Genomic DNA, 27,721 nt, shown 5'->3' with positions numbered 1-27,721 from the left:
GCAAGAGATATGAAGTTTGATTGGACACGTGGCTCCATCTTATGCTGGTTTTTCGCAACTCCGAGGTGGCCCGCGGCCGCAATCATTGGACCCGATCTCGAGCTCGAACGTCAGAGTGCTCTGCCGAACTCCGATGTAGAGCTCACGTCTGATCGTTTCGGTGGTTACTCCTTCTCAAAACTGCCTACTTTGAGCACCAGCCGCGCCGACTAGCAGCCGACCGAGGCGCCTCCTGTTCACTGGCCTGGGGCCATTGGGTACGGACTCAGTCACGGTTCCGCAGGTGCTCAGACAAGAAGGATATCACGAGGGGTAAGTCTCTCTTGAACTCGGCTTCTGTCTATTCAACTCTTCCTATACGACTCATTGCTTTACTCAACTAGATTGGCCGAATTCCAGGAACAAGTTTTGGGTCTATATACGCCAGCAAATGGGTTCTAGGTGCGGAATTGGGATTGATGGCGCAAATCAAAAACAAACTGCCGTAATATTTTAAATCGTTGACGGCTTATCGCAGTCTAAAGCATGTAAAATACTTTCTAAGAACGAACTCTTCGCGAAGCCTGAATTTTATTATGGTTTTTTGAGTTATTCGAATATTGTGATACAGTAAAGGAAGATGGCCGTTCGTCAAATGTGCCTGTCACAACTCGGTCATAAATCTGGATTGAAGTTTTTCACGACACTAAAAGCGAATTCTGCAGTTTATTTCTCCTGGGAGCCGTAACCAAGCAAAAAAGAAAAAGGCGTGAATTGTAAATCGCATGTGGTTTTTTATAAAGTGCTAAACTTTTGAGAAGCTTATACTCGGGGTCAATTGCTTATCACTAGACATGCCGCGAGCTTTTTGCGAACCTGAGGTTCGAAGATCGACCGAAAGGTTCGAAGGGTTGGCAAAGTTTCGAAACGTCGAACTTATAACATAAAACATTTGACGATTTTCGAACTTACAAATTTTCGTCGTTAAGAAATTCAATTGTTTTCGAACTTCATATTTTTCGCGCTATGAAATTCGACAATTTTGAACTTACTGCGGTACGAAATTCAACCAGTTTCGAACTTGTGAACCTGCAGAGCTCAACAGTTCGACGAGCTTTGACCGTTTGAACAAAAGCCCAACAAAGTTCAAAGCATGTTTTCTATTGATTTCTATCCGTGAAATTCAGGCTTGGAACTTAAAATCGAAACTTTAGAACTTCTCAAACTTGTAACTCGAAATAAATCGTCATATAGGAAATCTTTCGAACTTGAATCTTAATAAAATCAAAATGTCCGAATATTTCCACCTATCTGTCCCAAAATTCAATATCTTCAAACTGGACCTTTCAGAAACCTTAAAATTTTAGAAATATTCAAATTAGAATATCACCGGGGTTCGAAAGTTGCGAACTTTACAAATTGAAACCTTTGCCAGGTTAAAAAAGTTTCGAACCTTTCGAACCCGAACTTCGGGAGGTTCGCGGTATTCCTACTTACCACTGGAAGACAAGGACTTTCCCGGCGTCTTCATATCTCAGAACAATATCTAATCTCCGTTGTGTGGAAGTGAGATCAAATAAGCCTCCTATTACACCGTAAGCATATAAGCGATTTACCGTGAATAGATCTTTTCCTGAAACGAAGCGCGCCCCTGGTGGAACGGTGACACGAAATGAACTCTGGGTACAAATTGGCAACTTAGTTTTGGTTTCACTTTCAGATTTTGTCATGGTCATTTTGTCATGACGGAACAAGCTGTTTGCGTTTTCACTGGTGCGATTTCCTGCAAGTGTACAATACTGTAGTCGTATTCAAGAGATACCGAAAAAAAAACACTTGGCACTGTTTTTGTGGTTACCGATGCGCCGAATTTTGGGCAAAGGTAGGCAAGTGTAAAACGATGGATTGCAACGTACCAGCTGGTGCCGCTGTCGTGCAAGCATGTTCGCATGCGCGTGAAGAAAAGTTATGCAGACTTGGAAGTGCACGTGCTGGACTGCAGGGGTACAAAAAGGTGTTTCTTGTGGTATTAATATTATTATTTTTCTATTTTTAATAACTATAATAATACTAATAATAATTATTATTATTAAGACCCTCCCCTTTCCTTAATAACATTACCCGGCAACGATACGAATTGTGCGCAAAGGCGGCAGCCGAGTATTGGATATCGTTATCGGAATTATCAATTTGATCTATAGATCGTACTGATAATTCCGATAACGATATCCAATACTCGGCTGCCGCCTCAGCGGCAAAACAAAATCTGATACTGTAGTCAGATAGTAAACACAATAGGCACATTTATCGTTTAGAGCAGACCGACGACCGAACCTTCAGTCGCTACATCGAAACACCGAAAAAAAGGTATTCTTGTTACAAGAATACCTTTTTTACAATAAATATGCCTATTGTGTTTACTATCTGACTACAGTATAAGATTTTGTTTTGCCGCTGAGGTCGAACGTCTCTTGCTAAATCCTACAATAATTTTTTGCATGTATCTAGATGAATGTCCACGTTACTCTTGACGTTACTATCGCCAAACATCACAACACGTGCCGTTTGGGGAGGGCTCTGATAATCAGGAACCATACGTTGTATACCTATATGTTATCGCACGAATTTCTCCGTTTTCTCAGCGAGACAAGAGGAGTCATGGTATTTTCGTTATGTAACGATAATATGCATCATCCATTACCGGCTATTCTTATTAAAAAAAAAATTGGTTCGACTATTCAAAACTGAGGCTGCAACCTTTCGACAAACACTTTCAGGAATTAAGCGATGAAAATAATTCCGGCTGCAGATCTCCCTTGATACCATTAAAGATCTTCGGCCAGGCCTCAAATATTATGAAGAAAATTAAATAATTGCAGGCAGAGCTCGATGCCGCTAATGCTATACCTGTGGTGTGCTCCAGAAGAATAAGCAGCCATGTTGCGGTAAAAGAGAGAGAAAGAGCGGCAGGCGAGAAGGAAAGTATCTTAATTGTAGGCAGCGCCAAACAGGGGTCGTTAGATGAACAGCTCCTATTTTCTTTTTTGCAAAACTGCTATTTTTTTTTTTTTTGTGGCAGTATTAGGATGCGCCGAGCGACTGGATAGGGAGGGTAGGCTGTCGTTGTCGGTTACGTCGTCGTCGGTTTGAAAAAACAAAAAAAATAAAATATTTTCTGAAAAAAAAAAAAAAATTAACGCCAACGCAGGAACGCGATGTTAAGGAGAGTTTCGGAAAGTTTCCACGCATATTTCTTGAGGGTGCCACCATATTGTCGCATAGAAATGGGGCTTTTACACTTAGCTCGGTTAGTAAAAATAAAGATTTATTAAAGAACTGACATAAAGTTAAATATTAGAATACACATAAAAGGAATTGCACTTTGGAGGAAAATACTTCTATCTTCTGGCGACTTCCCCTGCCGTCCTCCTCGACCACACCTTCAGCGGGTGCCTGGACCACAGCCAAACTCGACATACAAGGATCCACTCAAAGACGGGCGAGCCGAACTCCTCCACAGCCGTAAGGGGTCCCAAGTTTGCGAGTTAGCGGGCGGAAGACTCCACAGCCGAAGGGGGGATCGGACGTGCAGGTTGGCCTCCAGAGAAAGGGTGATGGACAATGCTTGGTATCCGGGAGCCAAGTCCTCTGTGGCCCTTCAGTGGCCGCTTATACACTCTAGAAAAAGTATGTGCGTCTACTTTCACGCACACCACTCGGAGAGCCAATCATCGCAACTTAAGGAGGCAGCTCAGCGAATGACGATGCCGAAGCATATGTTTAGACCAAAAAACGCAGTCTGAGTTGTGACATTAAGCAATGCAAAACGTCACGCTTGCATTACTTAATGCCACAACTCAGACTGCGTTTTTTTGGTCTAAGCATATGCTTCGGCATCGTCATTCGCTGAGCTGCCTCCGCAAGTTGCGGCGATTGGCTCTCCGAGTGGTGTGCGTGAAAGTAGACGCACAGACTTTTTTAGAGTGTATTGAGTTCAGCAGCATTCTGGGGTCCTCCAGTCCACGAATGAAAAAGTTGTGGAAGAACCAATCAAGAGGAGTTTTCTTAGCACCAATCAAAAGGCTCGAAGCCCAAAGCAAACATCAGCATGACAAAACCAAGCGCATACACAAGAAAAAAAACATTTCGGACGAAGTTCGAAAGATCCGTTAAAACAAGACAAAGCACCCTTACGAAGGCAGAGAAGTTATACACGGAGAAAAACCACCTCCGAAGTAGAGATCCCAAAAACAGACATGCAAAAATCAAAACATCTCCTACACGGGGTTCTAGGCTAAGTGTTACAGCATTCATGTTCGCCCCCATTTGGGGCCCCCCGACTCCGATCGAACACATGAGCAATAATATGCTTAGATGGGTCAGTTGGTACATCATGGGGGATGAGCGCCGAAAAAAACGGACCAAGAGTAGAATAACAACGACACAGGGCGCATTCTCAACTGAATTTATTAGGAAAAAACGAACAAACGCATATACCAACGGGAGCACACCATCAGACAGAACACGTCGCGTTAGTCCCCGCCCAGCCCATGTTTTAAATATTCAAACTCATTTGTAGATTGAGCCAGAGAAGTTTTGTTAATGCATTTTTCACCTCTAACCTTAATTTCAAATGCCTCATGAAGCTCGCGTGACACTTTGTTTTTGTACTTTGCCAAAATTCTAGTGCTGTCAAATGACAGGGTGCAAGAGCATCGGCTGCAATATACAGCCAAATGCCCTGACGGTGTGGTTCTAGTTGAAGTGGCGTGCTCGCGGACCCGATCATTCGACACATCTTCCAGTCTGCCCTACATGGCTTAAACCACACGTCATTGGGATTTCGTGAACGACGCCGGTTGTGCAATCAGTGCGTCTATTCTTATGCTTGCTATTGCACGGGTTTGTTATCGGTTGGGGGTCATTGATTGTCCTGCATAATCGCAACAGTTTGTTAGGCGCTGAAAATACGACCGGAACATCTTAACGCCCGGCTACCTTCTTAAGATTATGTGAGACACCGTGCATATATGGATGTGATCACCACAGGCCGAATATTACTCTTTTCGCGCGATGGTTTCTGCGTCCCCTTAAACTTATTTATCAAGCTCCCAGCCACTTCGACAAATAAGCTCGTTGGGAAACCCCCTTTTCGCAGACGATCTACTTGTCTAACAAAACTATCCCGGGCGCTATGCAGTCAAGACTTTCTGAGAGACGCCTCCAGACACGAGGTCGCGATGCCTCTCTTCACGAGCTTGGAGTGGCATGAATCAAAGGGAAGGAACCCCTTCTTAGATCTAGGGGAGTACTCTAACCCACAAAAATATGCTCACCTAGAAAACTGAGCTTGAGGTCAAGGAATTGCATGATCCCGTGTTTAGGTGTCTCGTGAGGAAATGACAATCCGTGGCAGCATGAATTAAATACCTTTAGCTTCTCCGTAACTTCACAGCTAGAGAGATCGGGATTGCGTCCGAGGATGAGAAAATCATTAACATGCCTAAATACCTTGTATTTGCCATCACTCATCACCAAGCTATCTGCTATCGCCTTTCCGCACTTACTTAAAAGATATTGGTTTTGTAGAATGGAGAATGTCTATCCTACAAAAAAAATATTGTAATATACTGTACTGGCCCCTAGAAACTTATTCAAATTCATGTGAACTAGCCATTTTTTAATCAGCAGTAAATATGGTATCAAAATGTGCCGGTTTAAGAAGTGCTTGCAGAAAATCTTTTACGGCTGCACAACAAACAAGGCAATAAGATAGAGCATGCAGGCGAGCTGGTAAACTTCCAACATATTGTAAACTCGAAAGTTATAAACAAAAAATAAACTTTATTGTGGGGGTTTTGAAGGCGTTAAAATTTTATTTTGAATATTTTGTGTTGTTTAAAGACTACGTAGATCACAATAACGCCATTTTCGATTTCTATTTAAATTGCAGGTATGGACGTCGGTGACCGTAAGTGCCGTTCCCTGCCACCTGACTTGTAAGTAACGTTAAGACTGAAAGTGTAGTTTGTAATGCCATAAGCCGATATATATTATATGTATATAGTCCTCCGCTGGGGCGTGCCAGATGCCCTTCGTTGGTTTTTTGGTACGTGGAACCCCCAAATTTGACTTTGGCAGTCAGCCTTCGAATTTGTGCCGCATGTCTAAGTGCGCCAGACCGGTTTACTTTTACTACTAATTAACACAGTTCTAAGTAATTGTTGCGACACTTGTAAAACCTATTTAAAGCTTAATTTAATTCAGAAGTACGTATCTCACTTGTTTGCTTAAGCGACCCCATTATTCGAAGCTGCCAGTAAAGCCATAACAAAGCTACAACTAATCCGTGAAGTTTCTAGATGTTTTCTTAATTGTAGCAAATTGAAGGAACATAATATTCGCCTATTGAATAGTATGGTTCTTTAACGTTTAACATTCCGCAGAGGCCATAAAAGTAGTATTTAAAACATGCCAGTTTTAGCATATTCGAGCTCCTTGCTTTTTTCTTTTCTTTGTTAGTACTACAGTGCCTGGAGCGCGCCTCCGCCTGGTGTGTTTACCATGTCCAAAAGCGTGGTCCCCCGATTTCCGCCTGATGAGGTCATAAAAGTGTCACGCTGCCTCCAGCCACGATCCTAGCGGTGTCCCAGCAGCGGTGGTGGATGTTGCGGACGCCTGTTCTGCTGCAGGTCGCTCCCCTGCTTGACAGTCCACAGACGCTTTGGCAGCCAGGAGTTGGGACGCCGTGAGAGGGCGGCATTCGCGTTTGCTGGGGCTTTTTTTGCTTGGATATTCTATACCCAACAGCGAAAATCGCGACATCCGACAGCGTAACACTCCAGCTTTAGTGACGAAGTTTATTTCGACTTCAGGACCATTTTTTATGAATGGGCGGCATAGGACGCTAAACCCAGCATTCGGAAACACGTTCGAGGCACCGTGGCAGCACTATTTTACGTGGAAACGAACGCTCGCAAGAAGTTTAGAGTGTTTGGGATTTAGAAAGCACCAATTTCTTTTCACATTTATATTGTGAAAGCAAACATCGTAAGAAAGCGCAAAAATCGTAAGCAACCGGTCATGTGGCTGATCGCGGTCAAAGTATTAATTCATCTACAGTTTTCTTTGACCTGAAGTATGTTTCCAGGTTGTATCCATAGCCTAATTGCTTTGGTGTAAAATTTAATTTGCATTCAACAATTGATTTTCACGTATACGTGATGTTAAAATATAATACAATATATTCCTTTTGGTAACCAGGCTTACTGTCGTCCCAAACGGGATTATAAGCGAAAGCCTCATGACACTCTTTAAGCTGTTACCAATAATTATTATGCCTATTTGCATAATTAGTACATCTGTGGATTTAAAGCTTAAAGGCCCGTTTACACACTTGCAAACGAGTGCGACCGAGAGAGACGAGATCTGTTAAAACCTCTTGAAATTGCTTAGGACGAGAAAACACACTGGCACGCTGGCGCCATCTATGCGGTATACCCTGGAACTGCGTTTCACAAGAGCAAAGGTTTTGTGGGATTTCCGAGGTCAAGCGTGCGTAATACCTATAGACATTTTCCACGGGAGCACCGCCATCTTGAATTGTCGTCACTTCCAGTATGGGCGACGACAAAATAGTAAAACGTTTTAACCTGTAACTAGTAAAAAAATAGAGGGGAGCCAAAACGGGAATGTGTGACGGTAAGGCTTATGTCCTAAATGTCTTCTATTGGCGTGGTGACGGCAAAGTATGTTTTCGCCCATACTGGAAGTGACGACAATTCAAGATGGCGGCGCCCTTGTGGAAAAGGTTTACAAGAAAGGCTCGTTTATAGCGTTGACAACGGTTTTTCGAGCCAAGAAAGAAAGGATAATGCGCGAGAGAAATAGTAAATATGCCGGACCGCCAAGTTTACACAGCTACCCAATAAATGGCGCCAGTGTGTCCTCGCGTTCTAAGAGGTTTTAAGAAACCCAGTTTTAAGAGGTCGCAAGAGTGTGAACGGGCCTTTAATCGAATTCTCTCGCCCCCAGCCTGCCAATTGTTTGCAGCTTACAAAGTTCGCGTATCATACTTTGTGAACGAGAAACTTTAGATGCATGTCTTTTAGCACTTTCTGGTCAAATGAAATGATCAGTCAATATATTACGGGCGCTTTGCAAACCCCCTGCATTAAGAGGCACACATGAAGGGGCAGGATTGTGCTCTAATATGCTTGAGTTATCTGAGTCATACACTGTCTCTCCAGTTTCTTATCAGCGATTACTCATCCCGCTACGTTATCATATGTTCCGTGAAACTCCAGCTCCGCTCCCTGATAAACTTTCTCCAAGGAAAAAAAAAAAAAGACCACGCGCAAAGTAGGTAAGCACTTGGCAAAAATTTGCGAAATTTTTTCGCTTTTGTGCTCCCATGTCTGCTGAAAAAATCAACAACTAAGTTGAATGTACCTGGGAATATTTTGACAAGACAATACGGAACTTGTTTAGATTATATATTACGGTGACTGTATCAATAAATATATTTTCAGTTTATTATCAACTGAAGTTTCTAGTGAGAAAGTTGGTTCACATAATTATTAAAAAAGAACCTACGCCTAAGTAAGTTCTTGAAGGACAGCCAAAAAACTCTAAACTAGCTCACATTAGAGAGTTTTTACAACTGAAGGAAAGCCTTTCAGCTGCTCAGCGTACCACGAGGAAGTTTACTTCTAAATGTGGACCCGAAAGGTAGAAGACGTGTTCACGATTGGGATTCGGAAAGCAACCAGGATTACGTGCTGAGAAAACTTTAAAAATATCCAATTATCGCATCGCAGCCAATCAGATTGCGGCATTAGTGAATGCAAAGAGCAAGTCGCCTGCTTCTTGCTCAGGAGTTGCGGTGACGTCAGAATGACGCCGAGCTCTCATTGGCTGATGGAAAAAAAAAAGGGGTAGACCTTAATGCTAGATGCTTTGAGGTCTGCCCACTATTTTTTTCTCAATCAGCCAATGAGAGCTCGGCGTCATTCTGACGTCACCGCCACTCATGCGCAAGAAGCAGACGACTTGCTCACCGCATAAAAACGTCGAAAAACGGTCCAAGAAGCAAAATAGCGACGTCTTGTCTTTCTTTGACTGCCGGTGACATATGCGGCGAGCAAGTCGTCTGCTTCTTGCGCTAAAGTCACGGTGACGTCAGAGCAACGCCGAGCTCTGATTGGCCTTGATTGATAGGATAATGCGTTGACCTCAATGCTGATGCTTTGAGGCGTACCCCCTATTTTGTTTCCAATTAGCCAATAAGATCTAGGCAATCTGACATCATCGATACCCCTGGGCAAGAAGCCGACGAACTTTCGCTTCGCGTGGAACCTTAATGTAATAACCGTGCCGCACGGCAAAACTTAATATTGTTTTAAATAATTATATTAAGTGATTGGCGAATTAGCTCATGATCGTGACTAGGACCATCGCGCATGAACCACTCTGTGCCAGGAAAGGCGCGCGCTGATTTGCCGATCGGATAATATTATTACCTCGAAATGACATTACATTTGGTCATGTGGCAGAGGTGAAAAAAAAAGAAAACTAGTTTAAGAGACGTGCTTGTATAGCCTTTTTTTTTTGCTTCGTCTTAACACTCCTGAACGAGCTTTATAAAATGAAGGTCGTTTGCAAATGTATTGCGAAACTAGAGCGCAGCTCTTGAGGAGGAGGAGTGGAGGGTACGGAGGGGAGGGTCTGCCCTCCCTCCTTCTTTTCCTCGTCTTCTCCTCCTGGCGCTGAATTCGTTCATGGGTGACGTGACACGAAGTCGTGACGTCATTTTCCCCGCTAAATTTAGCGGACAAACTGAGTGGGTGTGGAGGTCATGTGACGTATATTTCCCCGCTAAATTTATTGGGGAAACTTAACCCGCTAAATTTAACGGGGATACTGACGTCCGATAATGCAACGCGCGCGGTTACGCCAACGCCGACGCCGTTCAACCCGGAAACGGGTGCCTAAGAGCTGCGCTCTAAAATATCATTGTCATTTACATTTCCACAATCAACACCGTGAGCCAGTCATTGCGATCGACGGAAGCGCATTGAGGAAATGGCGTATGCAAGAATTCCCTTTGAGTCAAAGACGTTACACTTGCAGGAGCAGTGAGCATGCGACATATAACCCTCCTTGTCTACGCGCTGATTTCGTGGCTTCAGTCAACCTGTATTCCGACTGGTGAAGGCCGAGCGGGTTGAACATGAATACATAAAATTGAAAGAATAAAACACAGAGGACAAGCACAGGACGACCACTTTTTTTCATGGGTGAAAGAAAGTGGTTGTCCTGTGCTTGTCCTCAGTATTTTATTCTTTCAATTTTCTGTATTCCGAGTTATGTAATTTTTCCTTAATCTAAGATTGACAAAAAAAAAAAAAAAAAACACTCACAGCTGCAGTTTGCCAAAGTGAAATAAAGTGCCTTTAAACCAATAGAAAAAAAAAAAAAACGGTGTCTCCTTGCCAACAGTTGTTGGACCTTTTTCTCGTTACGTTTAAATTTCACCGCCTAGTTTGCGCGCTTGGTGTTTAGACAATATCGATTAAACTTGATTCTTCGGCATTTTTATACGAATATTTAAGTTCGAATATCTAGAGCTGCATGAAAACTTTACTAAAAACGCTAGATTGCTCCTAGTTTCTTAAAAACAAATCTCGGTTTTAAAGGGATACTGCAACGAAATTTTGGCGCTTATTTCTTGGTCTATTCGTCTTCAATGGAGGATTATCACATCAGACACGCCAATCTCTACTTGAAAAAAAAAAAAACACCAAAAAGAATTTTAAAAGGAACTAATCGATTAGCAAAGAGCACCGGGTGGATGTCGCTAACGCCTCGTTTGTAATGCCCGTCTAGGAACCTTGACAGCTAGTGACGGTAACTGTCTCGCCTCCGGCCACGACTAAAGGCACGACGAGACAAGAGCTGAAGAAGGGACTTCCCTCTCTCCAAGACTCTCTTTTGTGTGTCCCAGGAGTCGCTATTGTCCCTCTAGTGTCTAGAAGTTTATAGAAGATTACCACGTCACTTGAAATTCGTAGAAAGACAGCTTGGGGGTTAGTTGCGGTGGCCCAATCGCTGGTGTGCTTTGGCTGCTTTCAGAGGATGCTACGAGCCATTGGGGCTTGTCCAAGGCCCTGTGAATGTCACGGGACCTTCGAGAGGAGGCACAGCAACGAGCGGAAAGCGTATCACGGGCTACGTCCATAGAGCGGGATTGGCTGAGATAGCTCGCAGCGTCCCCTGCATCCGGAGGGAAGGTCCCGAGACAAACTACGTCACGATTGCGGCGGATGTGACGTGCTCTCCGCTGGCTGCTCTCCGAGCGTTTGCCATAGCGGGCCGTTTATAACGAAAAATACAGCCATCAGGCTCAAAATACAAACGTGCGATTGTCATTTACGGGTATTGGGGATCCTATTGAGCCTATTTGTGAACACAACGGGTATATTTCAAACTTCGTTGAAGTATCCCTTTAAGGTGTTCTGATTCTGCATACTAAATGTACTTTCTTTTGGAGATTATGCGCAAATATTCCAAAGCTGATAAGTGTCTTTCTTTTTTTGCGAAGCTCATGTATTTTTATTTACGAACGCCCAAACGTTACGGTAATAAAGCAAAGCAAAATGTAGTTCAGAAACTTTAAATTTAACAATTTCTGAATCACACAAAATAACTCACAGCGCGTGTACTAAAATTATGTTTCTTTCAGGGAAACAATTTCAGTGAGTCCTGTAAACGTCCTGGCACGACTTCCGGCACCCCAAATGGCGATCGTTCCCGAGGTGGCTAAGAGCAAAGGGGACTGCCTTATCTTCAGCCACAGGGTCAGTGCGGTATATATTATCTCAAGTTGCTGATACATTTCGCTCGAAGTCGGTCGCACGTGGGGCTTGTGCTCGTACATCTATTGTGTCAGGAACGCGCGCCTTCGACTGATATGTTTACCCTCCTATCCGGCCAACACCCCCTAGAATAATGAAAGCCTCCACATGGCCCCCTCTCCCTCTATGAAACATCATCAGAGTCGAATCGCGCTATCTCGGCTTTTGGGGCCGAGCCCGATCTATTGGACACGAGCCCCAGCCGAACACTGACACAGGACTGGTGCCCAATCTCAGGCCTGAGGTGGTGTTGATCCAGCCCATGCATCAAAGGTGGTCCCGAAGTGGGAGAATATTTTGGTCGTAGGTGTGGTAAGCGGACGGGAGGGTCGCTCTCGTCGTGGCGTCTCATTTTCTGTCTACTTTGGATTTCGTCGTCTTTTTGGACTTTGTGCAACCTACAGCAGAACCAGTGTTGGCGCTAACACACCAGAGGGCGCAAATACATTCTTAATATTGTACTCAGTGTGCCCGAGCCAGGACGTCCGGTCATCCTCAGGACGTCCGGTCATCCTTAGGACGTCCGATACTCATCCTCAAGCAGTCCGACTAGGATCTATTTGTCCGTCCGGAGCAGATAATCAGAATGTCAGATGATACATTTCCTGAAATAGAAAAGAACCTTTATAAGGTAAACAAAACTAAACGAAAAAAAAAAGAAAACTAGAGAATTTAAAGATATGAGGAACTTATAGACTCTGTTACACTCCTACGTTGAGCGCAGCGAACGTAGCAGCGCAGAACGCACGCGTCTCATTCGCCGGCAAGCATGAACTCGATAGCTGGGACCAATCAGTATCTGTGTGCGCAGCGCTACGCCTCGTTTGCAACGCTCGACGTCGGTCTATATCAGAGCCTCAAAATTCTCATCACAGACTTGTGTAAAAAAAAAAAAAATCGCACCACGATGGTAGAAATTCATGATATACGAGGTTGCTACACAACTTCACTTTAGAAGTTGGCATCGCCCATGAGCGTGTCATTATTCTTTTTGTGTCGTCAAAAGAGGGTTCTGGAAAAATAAGTGAAAGGACAATTATTAATGTGAAGCTGCAACATTAAAAAACAGGAGTATGGACTACGAAAAAGATCTGTAGTGGAGAACAATAGCTAATAACAGTAACCGGATTCAAGTGCCCACATTTGCAGTTGCCAGGGAGAAAAGAACTTGTCATCGTCAGTATCGAAGAGTACTTCGATGATTGGGGCGTCATGACGCCCGGGTGCGATTTCGTGATGCACAGGTGTGATTTAATGATGCACAGGTTTGATTTAGTGATGCAGGTGCGAATTCGCGTGACGGCTAAAGGACTTAATTCCATTTCCGGTCATCTGAACACAACAGATTCCTGATCGCCTGGAAGTAGCAGCGATGAGCTCATTCTCACGAGCGCTATCGCAGGCTCTACCGTTTTACAGACTGACATTGGTCGTAACGCATAGCGGATCGAATATCATATCTGGAGAAATTCGAAAGCTCCCTACATTACACGCCGGGTGATTGCGCACCAAAATTGCCGCTTCAACATCGCGACTCGAATAAGGCTTAACATGAAGAGTAAGCATTATGAGAAGACAACGTAGACAGTTACCACGTTTCGAAACATCTGCCACATGAAAACTTAAGCCACTTCCAAATCTCAAAGAAAGATTTAAACGGAATATATGGCGGCGGACGACTTAAATACCTCAACGACACAGACATCTAAAAAATAATGGCGAACGCCGGAGCAACGTTGGCCGCAGTAAGAAGTGATCGCGATTGACCAACGTTACTAATACCGGATTGGCCTTGACTTAAAGAGGCTTGACGAGTGGATAGGTGATAGTGGCTTTACCCTTGGTAACGGGCTGTAGCCTGCTCCACCTAGCAGCCCACAGTTGACATCTCCCGATCGAGGCACGAGCGCAAAATGTAGAAATCACATCCCTTTATTTGTTAAATATTTTTTCTTGAAGTCTTGATTATACTTACATCTTTCGCGCGCTCTCATCTACGCGCGTTGACGCGTATCTTCTCGTATGCGAGCGCATGTGTTTGCATCTCTTTTGAGAACGCCACTCGAAAACCTACGATTAAAGATATATCCTATGATGGACGTTCCGGGAGATCTAGGTGTTACAAGTAACGGCTTTACATGTAACGCGTTACTTTTTTTCGGTGACGTCGTAACGTACTCGCTACGTTTTCAAAATAGTAATGCATAACGTACTTACGTTACTTATTTCGGGTAACGGTTAACAGGGTTACGTTACTGTTCGCATACTATTCATATAAATTTAAAATAAAACGTAGAGTTAGATTTTTTTTGGGTGTTTCTAGGCACCAAGACTTATGAGATTCTTTCATTAATCCCCCATACCTTCGAGACTTTGCCTTTCGTTTCTTCACGCGAGCACTCTCACTTTCTTGAAATATGGCGCCTATGCATAGGATGTGACGTCGAAACAGTAAAACGTTTGAATTCATAAATAAAAGGTAGCGCGCGTAACTTTTTAACAGTGACGCGTTCCTTTTATAAACGCGAATCATTCGTGCGCAAGGTGTTTGGCATTTCGTGAAACCCAGATAAAAGTGAAGCCTAGATAAAAGCGTGGCCGCGAGGCTCGAGAGTGATTGGTCGGGTGCACGACTCTGATTGGTAAACGGGGAGGTCATGTGGCTGGAGGGGCAGACGAGGAGGAATGAGACAGGCGAGGATGAGCTCGACATCCTCCAACACCGCCTTGAAGACTGGGGTGCTATGTTGCGCTTTTTGGACTCCCAGGAGACTAGGGAGAGGGAAGTGACGTCAACGACAGAGCAAACGCAGATTGGATGTTGACAGAAGAAAACGAAATCAACACCCAATCTGCGTTTGCTGTGTCGTTGACGTCACTTCCTTCTCCCTAGTCTCCTGGCAGTCCAAAAACGCAACATAGCACCCCAGGGCCGTAGTGCTGACATTTCTGCGTCATCAGAGAACGCTAACGCTAGACACAGATTGGGAACGAGTGCTGCGCCGGCGTTCGGCTTCGTGTCAAGTTTGAGCCGAACGTTGACGTGATCGTCCTGTCCAATCTGTGCCCAGCGTTTGCCTTCACTGATGACGATATCTCTATCAACAATGCGGCTTTGTTATACTTCGTTTCAGCTTCGGTCCGAGCGCGGCCGATGTTATGAGCCGAAGGGCCAATCAAACAGCGAAAAAGGCACAACATCATGGCGTACTCTGCAGTTGATACGACCAGCCGCTATTCGCCGTCTCTCTGTGCGTGCTCCTCCGCCGCCTAGTCCTATCAAGCGCAGAGAGCGCGCCATGACGCTACGCTTTTTCCGCTGTTTGATTGGCCCTTCGGTTCATAACATCGGCCGCGCTCGGACCGAAGCTGAAACGAAGTATATCTAGGAGGTTTTGCCACCTCTGAGCACTGAGGGAGAGAAGCTTCTAGTATATATATGGACGGCTTTGGAAGATCGCCAGGTTTATCAAACCGATTAGCGGTAGTGTCGCTTCATTCTAGAAAGAACGATCAAGTGAACACGTGCCACACGTTAAACGCCGATAACGTAGGCGTCTGGTGAGTCAAAGTATCGCTAAACGTTTTTAATGCAAGAACGTTTCACGTAACCAACACAATAGACCCTTTTCGAAAGTCTGCGCCAACGCCTGTCCGCCAGACGCTGACGCGAGGGCTGCGTCATCGTCTGGCGAGGAATCGGATCCAATCACGCGCTTCGTGTCCGAGCAATGGCGGCCGCCAATGTTGCTTGACGTACTTTTGAAACTGCGTCTATTGCCTAGCGTGAAAACAGCGCAAAAAATTGAACAAAGGACAAGTGAAAGGAGTGCACGGACAAAGCGCTGTCTAGCGATTTGTCCGTGCCTAGCGATTTGTCATAATTTTATTTGAGGTAACCTTAGCCTGTAACGCGTTCCTTCAAATGTCAAGAAACGATAGCTACGTGTTTCGTTTTTTTTCTTGTTTTTTTTCGGTAACGCCTAGAACAGTGAGAAGAATAGTCGCCCGCCGCATTTACCGCGTAGGCTATTCTTCTCTGACACCGCCAGGATCGCGATAGGCAAGCCAGTAACACTTTTATTACGCCTTCATGCTGAAATCGATATTTTCAGGATGCGTTTAAAACACCAGTGGGATATGTGCTCCACACAATAAAATTATTACAAAATGCCCCCCCCCCCCCCAAAAAAAAAAGGGGGAAAAGAAGTACAGTTCATACTTTTTTTCTACCGCAAAAATAAACTACTCATCGCCGAACTCTCATTCTCCGTTCAACATGTAGCGCAAGCGGTCGAAACCAGATGCCAAAGTTTCAGCATTAACCGTTTTTTGATTCAATGTTCATAAGTGATTTTTTTTATAATTTTATACAAAAAATGGGGCGCATTTTGGCCTATTTTCGATAGCTGCCGCCAAAGAGAATGCATGTATTCAAAAAACGTTGTCGGCTGCCAAAATAAAAAAGAAATATCAGTTTATCTTTTGAATAAAATAACGGTTAGTGCGGAAACTGTGCCAACCGGTTCGAACCTTGAGCGCTATATTTGGGCGGAGAAGGAGCGTTCGACGATACGTAGCTTATTTGTTAAAGGAAAAAAAAAATGTAAAAATGTTTGGGGCACTTTGTAGGACTAGTCCGTAAGATACATATTCAGCGGTGTAAGCTTTCGCTCTGCGGTGCATGATACTAAAAAGCGTTCGGTTATGATGAGTTTCTACTGCCCCTAGAGTGCGGTTACTTTCTTTTCTATTTGTAAATTGTATATTCGGTGTCAGGCCAAAAAAGAAAACAAGTCTTGTGCGTGGTTCATACGCTCTACGAAATAGTTCATATAAAATTTGGTTGAAAGAGGAAAGAACTTGGCTTTTTGCGTTTAAAACGGGTATGTCTTAATAAAATTAAAAATAACCTATCTAATACGCACAAAACAGTGTTCTTGATTATGTTAGTGCGGGTTGAAAAAAAAAAAACTAAATGCAATAATTATTTTCTATTTGTTTTTCTGTGGATCTTCCAAAATTCCGCTTTCGAAAGTTGCTTTCGAAAGCGGAATTTTTGAAGATCCACAGAAAAACAAATAGAAAATAATTATTGCATTTAGTTTTTTAACAATTGAACAAGAATAAATTTCTATACCTTCAAATAACTTTTTTACACATAAAATTATCTCATTTCAGATATTCAATCATGGGGGTTTAGAGGAGCGGAGAGGAGCCGAACTAGATGTAAAAAGGATCAAGTGGACCTTCCAACGTCTGGGATTCCGGTGCCAGACATATGAGGACAGAAATACACGTGAAGTCATAGAGGCGCTAGAAAAAGGTGGGTTCTTTCAGTTAATTAAGGCAAAACCAACCCCGGAAGGAAGCAAGACTTGTGCACAAAATATTATGACGTCCTCACAGCAGTGAGATCGGGCAAAGACGCAGATTGTTCACGAGTCCAATTTCGAGTCCGATTTCCGAGTTGGCACCACCCGACTGTAATGTCGTTCTATAGAGGAAGAGAAGGAGCCCGACATTCCCTGTCTATTTCAGGCGTGCTGGCTAAGGCACCTGAATAAGAAAGGTATCTTGACATCGCTCTTCTCCTTCAGCACGCCAACTTTTTTAAAAATTTCTTGCTTTTTCCAGTCTCCGCTATTAAGATCGTTCCAGGATAGTTAACGGCGTTTCTACACATGGTTTGGTTTATTTATTTATTTATTTATTTTAACCCTAAAGGTCCTTTCGGGCATTATATAAGGGGAACGTGATAAAAAGATTCGTACAACTGAACCAAGTGACAACAAAAAGAGACAAAGATAAAAAAAATAGAGGTAAAAGCATAAATTAAAGGCACAAAGCATTTGGTGCTATTTCGGCCTTTAAACATAAGCTTTAAAAAAAGATGGCGTACAATAAAAACATCTACGTCAGAAGCAAGACACTGACAACAAAAAATACAGCGGGGATACAAGGCTATTCAAGGTTTAACATGTTTAGAGCGGAGACGAAAGAGTGATGGAGGCAATTTTTCTGGGGAGGCTGTTCCAGTCCTATATGGAGAGGAGTAGCGGAGAGTTTTTAAACATGTTGGTTTGTGCAAACATGGGGTTAATTTTGAAAGGGTGATCTAAGCGGGACAATATATGGTGAGCTGGTAGTAGGAAAGAGTCCCTAAAAGGCGAGGGACTGTAATAAAGTTTATGAATAAACGATAAGCGTGCGATGTGCCTTCTTGTGTGAAGAGGTGACAAGTTAAGTGGAAGTTTTAAAATGATTACACTTGTCAATCGGGAGTAGTCACAAGACATAAATATAGCAGCTTTGTTTTGAATCGATTCAATATTATCTGCCAGATATGTTTGATGAGGGTGCCAGATGACTGATGAATACTCAAGTTGGGATCTGACAAGGGCAGTGTAGGCAACAAGTTTTGTATCTGAGTTTGCTTGGAACGGTGTTCGTTCGAGAAAGTCAAGTGTTCGCAAGGCCCTGTTAGCAATGTGTTCAATGTGAAGGTTCATACTAAGTCCGATGAGAGATAAAGTTATTTAAAGGTTCAGGCATTTTCAATGGCGTCGCTACCAATGAAATACGTGGGAGGTGTGAGATGTCGTTTCGAAGTGAAAGTCATAGCTTTTGTTTTTTGTGTTTTTATTTTCATCAGCCACGTGTCACACCTGTATAAAACTGTGTCTAAGTCATCTTGTGAAATTGTACTAACTTGAGGGTCCACAACGGGACGGTATTTGACGCAATCATCCGTGAAAAGACGAGCTCAAGATTTGATGTTATAGTGGAGATCATTGATGTGCATTAGAAAAAGCACAGGACCCAGTACAGATCCCTGCGGAACACCTGATGTCAGGGGAAGAGGGGAGGAGAGATGTTTGCCAATCACAACTGACTGGCCTATCTCACTCAAAAAGGTTTTAATCTATTTAACAACACCTGTGGATAAGTTTAGTTTAGTCAGCTTATATATCAACCGGTTATGTGGTACGCAATTAAACACTTACTAAGTAAATAAAAATGGCATCGACATGTCTGGACAGGTAAGCCGAATGATGAAGGTCACTTAACAACTCAGACAGCTGCGTCTCACATGAACGTCCGCGCAGAGAGCCGTGCTGGTTAGTAAAAAGAAGTTAAGACACCAATCTCTGCTGTCTCTGCGCGCCCGTTATATCGGCGCGCCGGCCGGCAGCCCTCCCCCTCTCTCTCTTAATTCCGCGCGACTGCGCGACATGCCACAATCTGGACAGCAAAGTGCAAATGCGCTCTATCGGACGTGCGCTGCCCGCACCGTTAGGGGAGGACTTGGCGCTGTAAGCTCGCTTTCTAATGCAAATGAGCGGGGTAGAATTAGGGCGCGTCTACAGCGCCAAATTCTCCCCTAGTGGTGAGGACCAGAGGTCGGCATTTTAGGACTCCCTAACTCACCCTCACCCTCACAGCCACACTCACCTAAGCCCTTCACTCACCCTCACCCTCACAGCTACACTCACCTTCAGCCCCTCACTCACCCACATCCTCACAGTCACACTCACCTTCAGCCCTTCACTCACCCTCACTGAACCTCACGGCCCTCACGCCCGTCACGCACTCACACCCCTCACGCACTCACCGCCCTGACGGCCTTCACCGCCCTTATGGCCCTCACACCCCTCACGCACTCATGGCCCTCACGCCACTCACCGCCCTCACGCCCCTCACTCACTCATGGCCCTCACGCCCCTCAGGCACTCACCGCCCTCACGCCCCTCACTCACTCATTGCCCTCACACCCCTCATGCACTCACCGCCCTCACGCTCCTCATGCACTCACACCCCTCACACCCCTCACACACTCATGGCCCTCACGCCACTCACCGCCCTCACGCAATCTTGGCCTTCACACCCATCACGCACTCACCGCCCTCACGGCCCTCATGGCACTCACGCCACTCAGGCCCGCTTCAGATGGGGCAATTTCGACCAGAAACTTGACGTCGCAACACCAGCAACACGGGCCGCCCGTGTTCACACGTAGCAACCAATTGCTGTAATTTGCCATCATCATCATGAAATTTTATTTTTCTTGCACTATTTAGACACACAATTACGCAATATGAACGTGGTTTTAAGCATTTAAATCTCGTTGAGATTCTAATGCATCTTTCTTAAACAGTTTATTTCCCAAAACGATCAGTTTCAAACCCGAACCAAAGTCTTTTGTTGTTATCATCACCGGCACGAGGTGTCACGTGAAGATATCGCATCCCTGATTGGATGCACCCGCTTCTAAAGCGTCTTCAAATTGCTCCTGCTCGCTTGTTTCGAGCCGGACCGGATCTCAGCAATTCGTGTCGATCTAAAGAAAGCAAGGGAACAACCCGCCATCAATATCGAAAGTGCTGAGAAAGTTGCTCCGTCTGAAGGGGGCATTACACACTCACCGCCCTCACACGGCCTTCACACCCCTCACGCACTCACCACCCTCACGGCCCTCACACCCCTCATGCCACTCACACACTCACCGCCCTGACGCAGTCATGGCCCGTACACCGCTCACGCAGTCACAGCCCTCACACCCCTCACGCACTCATGGCCCTCACGCCACTCACCGTCCTCACGCCCCACACGCACTCATGGCCCTCACATCCCTCACGCACTCACCGCCCCCACGGCCCTCACGCACTCACGGTCCTCACAGCCCTCACGGCCCTCACTCACCCTCACACTCATGAATTTTCCTGGTTCAAAAACTCACTCACCCTCACCTCACCTGTGAAGATGAGGGTGAGTGAGGGTGAGTGAGGGCCCTCATGAGTGAGGTTTGCCGAGGTACGGAGGACACCCCGAGTCCGAGAGAAGGTACGCTGTTCACGCTGTAGCGATTTCGTGCGGCGCCGAGAGAGAGAGAGGACTGCCGCAGGTGCACCAAGATACCGGATTCGCCAAGACAGCAGAGACGGCTGTCACCGCTGTCTGAATGGGTTTCCACAACGATAGATGGCGGCAGCCACCCCTCCTAATCAAAAGGGGGAAAATTCAAGGCTGCATGCTAACCTCCAGCTGTTGATGCAAAGTCCGTTGATGGCGTGACCATTGAACTTTTGTGGAGCCGGATTCATTCCCTAGTAAAGTATTTGCTTAGAATCACAGACAAGCTTTAAAATAGCGGGGGAGTTTAATCTTTCTTTGCCATGAACGCCCGTGCACGTCGGATGTGGGCAGCACTTTCGCCTTTACAAGCCACCGCCTATATTTCGCGGCTTGTGATCGTGACTCGTATGCTGCAATCGAAACATTTCAAGACTCCCGGGGGTGGGGCATTAACCGATAGATATATATTTTGTTTCTCCAGCGGCCAAGGAGGCAAAGGAGGACGCGGTCTGCTTCGTTTGCGTCTTCATGAGTCACGGCGAGCTGGGACAATGCGCAACAAATGACGGGATGCTCAGCCATAAGGACATCATGAAGCCCATCCTTGAAGCAAAGACACTCAGAAGCAAACCTAAACTTTTTTTTTACCAGGTGAGATCTTGCAAACATGTAACCTACCCTGCTTTCTTTTTTTTTTTATTAGTTGGCTGTTCGGAGACCAACTCTAAATTATTGCTTAGGGCCCGTGGTAACAATGGATATTAAGAGCGCATCGTGCAGTAGAAAGTGGTGTTAATATTTTAGAAAGGGTAATAAAAAGGCGAGTAAAAATAGAAACAAAAACAGCTACCCCTAACTCGGCAAAATTATCTGCTGATATACTTGTTGTAATATATAGATACACCTTTTCTTTTTTTAGAATTTCTATTACGAAAAAGAATGTTAAAGAAATTAGTCGGACCTTAAATACTAATGCCCCATAATATATGTATATATATATATATATATATATATTCCTGACGAAGGCCGGACTCCGGCCGAAACGTCGAAGATTAAATTGTCCGCTGTTGCTGTTTTCACTAAGGGTTTTTTTCTTCTCAGTTTTATATATATATATATATATATATATATATATATCTATATATATATATATGAAACATGAATTTTTTTCTCCCTTTCAGTTTAGCTTTTTGTTTCTTCCAATCGTGCAAACCCATAATTTCTGGAATGAGTATAAAACAATTTCCCCACTTCACTGAATACCTCTAAAAATAAATTATTTACGTTTATATAGCTATAATCACTGACAAGGTAAGAACGGCACGGAAGAGTTTCAGGTGTGCCCCGCCTCTATCGAGTGCTTCATACACCCGACAACGCTTCAGCGTCTCCTGCTGGTAGAGTGCGCGCGCGCAGTCAAAGCACCGCGGAAGGCACGGAGCGCGTGCTGGATGCCGGGTAGATTTTCTGTTGTTACCGGAAAACATTCATAAACAACCGCCGACGTCAAACATATACAAAACCGGTTAAAATCGAAATACACAAATTTCCGGAAATCGTTGCTTTACCCAAAAGGTTATTTTTTGTCGAAACCCCTCCCTTCTTGGACTCTGGCCGGGCGCATCACCTTACTCGGTATCAGACATCCTGCCAGTCCGGAATCACTGCAGTCATTGACTGCGGCAGAGAGATGCTCATTTTCTGACTGCAGCCTACACTATGATCCGGTAGAGCCAATCAAACAGCACCAAAAATGCATCGTCACCGCGCTCGTTGTGTTTGTTGGTTCGCCCACACATACCCATACAAAAAAAAAAACAAAAAAAAACGCAGTATTGCCGTGCCTTTACTCCGCGTGATTGATTTATTGTCGGTGTCGAGTTAAGAGTTCCGGGAAAGCTTCTCCCACCTTTTTCCACTTTAGCAGAGCAAGCGCTGAAGGGGAGGTCGCACCCTCTCCTGCGTTCGCTCTACTTAAGTGGAAAGAGGTAGGAGGAGCTGCCTCTGAACTCTTAAAGGCCCAACGTACACTTCGCACTTTCCACTTCTGCCCGCGTCATCCTTTCCTATATCCTTTCAACTTCTTACGCTCCCCCTACTTGGCTCCACGTCAAATCACCATGTTCTTGGGAGGAGCATTCAGCTTTTGGCTGCGAGAAGTTTCGGTGACGCCGCCTAGCGGAAACCCGGCACAAACCAAGGTCAGGACTACGCCGAAACCGACGCCGCTTCTTGTGGCTGAATGGGTCTTCGTTCAGTCTCGCTAATAACTTTTAATTTTGTCTATTTTTTAACAAGTCTTTTGCGTTCTTCACGGACCATTACAAATTCTGCGTCTGGCAGGTTTTGATCTCGGGCTTCACTAGTTCTAACTAAGGCTTTTTTTTTTTTGCAAGGCACGGGGAAGATGCTTATTTATAGGTCACTAATGCTTCAGATTTACATACATTTTTCGACTTCCCTTGACAGTTTGAGAACAATTCCCTTCTCACTTTGTTGGAAAAAAATCAACGGTACCAGCCTTGTCCTTGTTTCCTCCATTGAGATAAACTTACTGGTTCTTTATTCCATTTGTTGTATCTTTAAAACATTAAGGGCAGTATTTCACACATTTGCTTTTAAACTCATCCTCGACTTTACCGAGCTTAATAAAATCATCAGCAGCACCATGTTTACCATATTGGTAACTACAGTGAAGAAAGGAATGATCCAGCGTAAAACTGTGGATGACTATGATTCTTTACTGAGTTATTGCAAAAAGAAATGTCGCATGTTGAAGAAGCAAACAATTCACAACCCTAACCTGAAAAAAAAAAAAAAGACTGCATCTCCACGAGGTGAATGATGTTGATTGAGGTGAAGCTCTGGTGGTGCTTGTCTGCGTAGACGCTGAGCCGCAGCATGCCGAGCCTTTCGTTTGTTTTCATCTATGTCAGAAAGAGAATGTGTGGTATGGAACGTGATTATATACGCATTTGAGCATTTGACCACAGCGCCCTCTCGTCTATAAACATTGAGCCAATACATGCAAAGTTTAACGCGATTATATACGCATTTGACCGCAGCGCCCTCTCCTGTATAGACGTTGAGGGGCTACATGCAACGTTTCATTCATGATATCCCCAGCTCTCGACTTACTACCACATCTCAGAGCCTCGTCCCGCAGTCCTGGCCGAGTGGCTAAGGCGATGGACTAGAAATCCATTAGGGTCTCCCCGCACAGGTTCGAATCCTGTCGACTGTGCAAACATTTTTATTTCTTTTTCATCATTTTTTCTTTATTTTTTTCTTCTTTCTTGCCCTACACGAGCAGGTGAGCTCACGGGCACCAACAAGATCGATGTGAGCACGGACGCCGGACGGACAAGGCTAGAGCCTAAGGAGCTTCGCCCCTAAAAAATGCAACTAAAATTAAAATAAAAGAAACATAGGCAAGCTTTTAGTGGAAATCGTTTTCTCAAATGTTCTTTATCATGCGAATAATTGGTTAAGATCGTGCATTTAAACTGATAAATCATTTGATCGACACCTAACGCTACCATGACAGCCATTCGTGACATTGCACTGATGTAGATGTTACGTGATGACTGTAACGAGAATACAATTAAAAAAAAGGAGATTCGGTATTTTTATTATTTGATCTGCGAGTGAAGAAAGCATATTGCTGGTCCAGTTATAATTGCTGGCAATAAAACGACAACCCCTACGATTACAGCCAGTATTTTGGAAATTTACATGACATTTTGCCCCGATGACCATAAGTCGTCCAGAATACCTAATTAACACTCGTAGCATTGAGCATAAACGTTCAGCAGCGCAGGCTTCAAAGCTCCAAGAACAAAGCAAAAACAATAATCTGAATTGCGTGTACATGTAGGTTAAAGAGTGAAACATCCTGCATACATTACCTTTCTTAATGCGAAAGCCTTAACTGACCCATGGAGCGAAGTCGGCGTAACATGAAAACGGTACCTAAATTCCCATTAGCTGCGACGCGTCATATCAGATGCTTCGTCACCGATGCCGACGGGGCCGCTCAGGGAGAAAGCGGACGGGCCTGTGCTATGTCGCCATAGCACGGTCAGCGCTACAAACGCGTGCAGGGACACGCTCTTTCACGCGCTTCTGATAAAAAAAAAACAACTAAACGTGTGGGACAAAATTGCGAGATGCCACCACCCTAAGCAAAGCGCACATGAAGGCGCCCTAGGCAGGGGCAGGGGTAGGGGTTGAACCCAGAATCCCTGGCAGGCACGTAGCCGGGGGGGAGGCCCATGGGGCCCGGCCCCCCCCCCCCCCCCCCCCCGAAATTTTTCATTTTGCTGGGACCTCCTCTCCCCCCTCCCCCTCATACAGCATTTTGTCATGGGCGGGCCCCCCCCGAAACAAAATCTTGGCTACGTGCCTGATCCCGGGTTTTGTAGGGCGAGCTTTCGCTCCACGGGCTCCTAGTTGGTGTGCGCCATGCTCCGTTTCGCTGAAAGCGAGCTCCGGGCTTTCAGCGACCTCGCCAGGCTCGCGCGCTCGTGCAGTGCAAGCACTGTTCAGGAGCACGGGCTGGCGCATGTAGCATCTGCTGCGTCTGGACCACGGTGGTCTGCACCGATTTCCCACGACCCTGTGGACTGCTGCACCGCCCTCTAAACAATTAAAAGGTTTTCAGTCTGCACTATTACAATGGAAAGGGTTCACTTGGGATGCTAACCTAAACTTTGATGCTCGTTAATAACTTTTTCAAGTCAAATAAAAAAAAAAGTTCCAATGTCGTGTTTGTTGCGCGGTGTACATAAAAATATATAAATTTGCGTGTCAATGGGCTTCTGGGTTCATATATTTTCTTTTCTTATGAATAAAATATTTACGTTTCAAATATTTATTAAGCAAATTTAAAATAACGTTGTGACGCTCTTTTTATTTTCCCACGTAAAACGCGCAGACCTGTCAAGTCCTGCCTAAGGATCACGAAGGTGACTACGAAACTGTTGAAACCGGCTGGGCATTTCCGGTTCCTTCTCGTCCTGAACTCTTCGTAGGTTTCGCTACTCCGCCAGGTTAGTTGGGCCTCCCTATAGTTATACTAAACCCGGCCGCAGAGCGTATACAGAGGTGGATACATCAAACACAATAAACAGCAAGAAAAAAAAAAAAAGAACGCGACGCTTGCCGTTCTTATAGTCTGCGCGGTGATACCAAGCGTGGTCAAAGGTCATGCCCGCAGTGTCACAAGGTATAGCGCTCTCATATATGGCCTCCAATATCCCGCCCGAGGGCGCCTCAATCTGACACGGATGGTTATTGCGGAGATGGCGCTTCCCCGTGTAAAACCGAGATTTTATTTTCACGTCAAAAGATCCCCAGCAGGTGGTTGAAATGAATCCTCGGTCCACCGCTGGGGCGCGCCAAATGCCCTTCGTTAGTTTGGCACAAAAAAAAAAAAAAAAAAAAAAAAAGTGATTTTCTTTTTAGGTTAGACCTCGTCAATCTCCACGCTCAGACTGAAATATGACAACAATTGGCGTTACCCATGTTCTTTGCGGGAAAGTAAACCCTCTAGATTTCAACTAGAGTTCTTTGCTTGCGACGTTTACGACTGTACGAAGAGACAGTTTGTGTGACTGCTGTGACGAGTCACAACAACTCCCCTAAAAAAAACAAAAAAAAACTATTAAATGTTTTTTTCGTGCAGGTTATTATGCCTATAGAGACGAAAGCGAGGGGTCCCCCTTCATACAGAAGCTCTGCGAGGTGTTTGATGAGCACGCCCTGTCCACTCCCCGCAAAGACCTGGTGTGGCTCATGACTCAGGTCAACTCCCAGATGGCGCATAAGTTCGTGACTGTAAGCCAAGACCCAGGCTTTCATAACAAGAAACAAGCTCCCTGCTTCGTCTCATGCCTCACAACGAAGGTGTACTTTCGCCCCCCGGAAGACGAGACAACGCCTCGACCTTAGTGGATCTCCAGTTCGCCCCAAGCGGCGAACTCGATGAAACCCGACGAGCGACGAGACGAACCGTTCTATTCTATGAGATCTATGCATGAGCATTTTTTTTTGCATTGTGAACTTGGGTTCTGCCTATAACTAAATATATTTCAGTGGAACTTTACATTTTACTTTTTGTTTACTACCAGACACGTTGCATAGTTATTAGCGGAATAAATGACACTCGTGTTAATAGAGCCAACTCAATTTTCCGATTCTCCTCATTTCTGCTGGAAATTTCGATCATAAGAGAAGTGATAAAACTGACATTTACAGAAATTTTACCCGTGGCGGGTGGAGAGAATAATTCTTCAGCTATTAAACGCTGCATAATTATCGAGTCGAGTAAACACAAAATGCAGCAACTGGAAAAAAAAAATGTATGTCAGGGTCCAGCAATGAAGACCTTCGCTTCGCAGATCGTGCCCAGGACCACCAAATGAATAATCAACGAGCGAAATAAATATTGTATGCACGAGTCATTATAAAAACGAAAAAACAAATTACGGTCTCAGTAAGGGTTTTTGTTGATTTGATGAAAGCCGACGTTACTTCCACTAAAATCTCATAAAAGTTCACATAGGTGGAACAATCCCAACGATAAGCCTGTGAGTCGCAGTATGAGGAGCGTATTTTGAATCGCGCTGGATATTTAAAAGTATTACCTAATTAACACTCGGGAAGGTTTAAATTTGGTGGGCGATGTCTGGCCCGCCAAACTTAGCTTAGAGACTCTTAAGAGTCCTTAGATTGGCTCGGTTGAGATTGTGTTCCCGCATTAGGTTGGCCCTGACACGAATTTTTATAAGAAGCTCACGCGTATACCAGTTCTGCATGCGGTAATCTACAGGATACGGGACGGGAATGCGTGCGAGACAAATCAAACACATTTCTGAGTGCAGCCGCGTGCGGGGTCGAACTCGGTGCGCAGCAACGCTGAGAACTCACTCAATATGACGGAAATAGAAAAAAAAACAAGAAAAAAAAAC

At 44.7% G+C, this 27,721-nt stretch overlaps 1 pseudogene; it reads left to right on the top strand.

The window, feature by feature from the left end:
- Positions 1–203: 203 nt before the first annotated feature.
- On the top strand, positions 204–27,223 carry LOC120841357 (annotated as a pseudogene).
- The last annotated feature ends 498 nt before the right edge of the window (positions 27,224–27,721 follow it).

Source organism: Ixodes scapularis, unplaced genomic scaffold, assembly GCF_016920785.2.
Source record: "Ixodes scapularis isolate PalLabHiFi unplaced genomic scaffold, ASM1692078v2 PGA_scaffold3__209_contigs__length_174095766, whole genome shotgun sequence".
Taxonomy (NCBI): domain Eukaryota; kingdom Metazoa; phylum Arthropoda; class Arachnida; order Ixodida; family Ixodidae; genus Ixodes; species Ixodes scapularis.
Note: the sequence above shows the minus strand (reverse complement) of the source record. Positions and strands in the feature narration are given on the sequence as shown.